We start from the raw sequence: 3,834 nt of genomic DNA, 5'->3' as shown, positions 1-3,834 counted from the left end.
TAAAGCGGTCTTTTAACACTGGGCTGCGTTTGAGGTGATTATTAACTTGCAACTGAAACTAAGGTTGCCTCTAGAACCCCAAGAAACCTGCTCCCAGAGAACAATCATATTTTAGAAAAAGAGAACACCACACTTAAGAACTTAAAACTGATACATCACTGACACAGAACAGAAATGGAAATTTTCTTATATAAAATAAAAGCTGGTAGAGCCATTTGAGGGATGGCCCCCTCATCTAGGATTTTTGAGATTTAGAAGTCCATCTGTGATCCTCACTATTCTTCCCACTGGCTGATTAGAGACTACAGGGTTCTGTCGTGCTCTCTTTACTTCTGAACACACAACCTGAGATGTACACCCAAAGAACAACATACAAGTCCTCTTGATGCTAGTATTTTTAACTCACATCAAATAATACCAACAATATTGGCAATTCTTGTTTTACTTCTGATTTTATCAGAAATGACTTTATCCTTTTTACACAAAATGTTTACTCTTGGTTTAATATTGGTAATTTAATACAGTAATAATAGTCTATTTCTAGGTTTTCCAGTGCTTTAAAAAATGTTTTCACCTTATTGAAGAAAACATAATTTCCATAATATAGTACAGAAAAAAGATGATTGCCCATGGAACTTCAAATCTGCCATGTACAACTTGCTATTCTTTCCAAATGTAAAAGTTAGCACATAAATAAAAAAACTCCTGACTCTTAGTTACTTAAAAATTCAATATCTTACTTAATTTCTGACTGACCCAGGATGAATTTTAACTATGAAAAAATACAAGAGAAGGCTGTTGAATGAATTTGTTTTAGGTTGAGTGGTCTTTTTAAAAGACTTAGTAAACTTTGTTAATTATTATTGCAACAATAGGAGAGTAATAACAATAATTTTACCTAGCTCTAAGTTCTGCTTTACCTTGCTCATTTGCTATAGTGAGGTGAAAATCTCTTGTGATTGTAATTTAGTATTTTTCAAATTTTGAAATCAGACTGAGTAGCATAGGTGGTATATTTGATATATTGAGATTCAGAAAGGTTCTCCAAAGTTTGGGGTTCACAGATCAGTGTCGTGGGGTGTCTTAAAAGAATTTGCAGGCTTGAACCCATCTCCAAGTTCAAGGGACAAAATTTATTGTAACACTGATTGAAGCGAGCTAAGCTCAAAAAATTTTAGCAAAAAAAAAAAATAAAAAAAAAAACAAGAGAAAGAAGACAAATTTAACTGTCACTGCTATGCTAATTTTATATCCCAAAGGAAGAATTGAGAACTGGTCTATTCCTACTATCTAGAAACTTGGTTATCACTGACCAGCTGATTATATGTCTATCAATCAGTAATGTTTGAAGACTTTAGAATCCTTTACAGACAAATTTGTTAGAACAATAGCACTCTAAGGTCAGAGAGGTCTTAGGATCTTAACCCTTCTCTAAAGTCTAAAGGAAGAAATATTATTATATTCCTAGACCAGAAGTTTTAGCAGTCATTGATGAACAGATTGTTCGAACAATAACACTCTAAGGTCAGGGGCCCTCAGGGTCACTGATTCTAAAGTCAGAAGACCTTAGAATGATTGAGAGATTATTACAACAGAACGCCTCTAAGGTCAGGGATCTTAAAATTATTGCTACATTTCCCTTCAAGTTGTACCCCTATCAGATAGAGTAACATGTCTGATGTCAGGAAGGCCCATCTTCCCGAGTTCAAATCTGGCTGCAGACACTAGCCTATGTAACCCTCAACAAGTCACTTTATCCTGTTTGTCTCAGTTTCCTCATGTGTAAAATGAGCTGGAGATTGAAATGGCAAATACTGCAGTATATCCCAAAGAAATGTCTGTATTTTTGCCAAGAAAACATCAAATGAAGTCACAAAGACTTGGACATGACTGAAATTACTGAACAACAACAACAATTTATTTCCAAAAAGGTATAATTAGAAGTATAAAAATTTACCCTGAGTACATGTTGGAGACATAATCTTTGATCCTTTCCCCCATCATTGCACCTCTGGGGAGAAGAGGATTAGGTTCATAGTTTAACTTGGCTCCTATACAGTATAATCCTAGGTCCTACTCTAAAATACTCCTTAGGTTTGACTCCCAAGAATCCTATTTTTATGATGCTTCTCTTCTACACAGGTTGGCTCCACCATTCTTTTTGTAACCCTAACTAAGGACCTTCTGTCTTTCAAGTGCTGTGTAGATTTCTCATTCCCTCTCCTCTTCCCCATAGTAGATCTTGTGTTTATATTTCTTTTGATTTCTCCCATGTGGAGTTTAAAAGGAATATTGATACAATCAGTCTCTTTAAGCCAGGTAGAAAACTATATTGGTCCAGACTGAGAGAACTTCAGGGTCCTTTTTTGTATGAAAGTGGTCTAGTTTTCTGCCATGAGGCATTAAACTAGGCTGGATGCTGAATCTGAAACCTCACTTGGGGATCAGAACCCCAAAGTTGCTGCTTGTGTTGACTGTATTCCTTGCTTAATACCCAGTTTGAGGGTCCAGCATCTTCTGCTCCCCCTGGAAGAACTTTTTGACCTGGAAAGCCCCCACTTTGGACCTGCCACATTTCTGGGATAGTTGGTGGAAAGGCCAACCTCAGAATCTTAGGAGAGGACTCTGAGCCACTCTGACCCTAACAGTAGCCTTTCAGTGTTCCTGATACTCTTGTGGACATTTTTATCTTGAAACTAATTCAGAACCTTTGGAAAAATGGGGTTGTCATGTTTGAACTTTGCCTTGTGTATCATAGAGGCTAGATTTGTTTGAAGCTTTCAGACCAGATTTGTTGCTTAATCAGGATGTGCTGGTCACACTGATCCCAGAGCCCTTTGGGGGTGATTCAGACAATGACGCAAGGAATTTTCCGAGATCTACCTTTTCAGCAATCTTTGTGCTGTATTTGGAAACTGCTTCACAAGCTGAGCACTAAGCTGTTGTTATCTTGCTCCTGGTTTTGAACTGTAATCTAAACTTCCTAAAGGTTCTGGTTTTTTCTATTTCAGCTGTTGCTGAATTTTCTAATTATGAAATCATATCATACTCTCAGAATCATTTTTTAGATTAGCCTTTTTATACTGTGGTTTCCCCAAATCCCAATATAAGATTAGAAAATAACAATAACATAAATTAAACAGCGAAACTTTAATGCATTTCTGAATTATCTTCCTTAGAAAAATCACTTGATCCTTCTGACCTTTTGACCCTTTGGACAAACTGCCTTCAGAGTAGAATGGAGTCATTCTGATCCAGTTATGCTGGATGTTTATTCCTACAGCTCCTGATCATATGATCTCAATGTGAAATTTTTAGCGATCTCCCTGTAGAGGCTCAAACATCCCTATTATTATAATGGGACGACAAGTCTTTCTTTAAGGACCCCTCATTCTAATTTAGATCAGGAGAAAATCCAATCCAATCTGCATTAGCACTTGAAGGTAAATTGAATTCCCAGGGTTCCCAAGGTCGAATTGCAGTCGGGACCTCAAATAGGGGACCCACTACTTTCTGTCTGGCTGCTGCCCAGGATTTATCCTGCCACCCTGTCAGCTCCAGAGAGGAAGGAGTGAGTCCCAAAGCTACAAACGAGAGTGGGAGAAGGTGGCAGCCTGGAGAGAGGAGGAGATCTCAGAGCGGAACAGGCTGGTGGGTGGTGCCCCAGGTGGAATATGAGCCCTTGGGGTGGAGTTTGGAAGCCTGGGAGGAGTCCAGGGCGGACGTTGGGCCTCTCAGTGGTGAAGACATTTCACGTGATGGAGGCAGGGGTTTGGGGCAGGGGAAGCAGCTCAGGGCCTGACATTCTGCTCTTGGGCGTCATAGACAGGAGAC

Source organism: Sarcophilus harrisii, chromosome 3, assembly GCF_902635505.1.
Source record: "Sarcophilus harrisii chromosome 3, mSarHar1.11, whole genome shotgun sequence".
Lineage (NCBI taxonomy): Eukaryota > Metazoa > Chordata > Mammalia > Dasyuromorphia > Dasyuridae > Sarcophilus > Sarcophilus harrisii.
The sequence above is the reverse complement of the archived record's forward strand: the minus strand, read 5'-3'. Positions refer to the sequence as shown.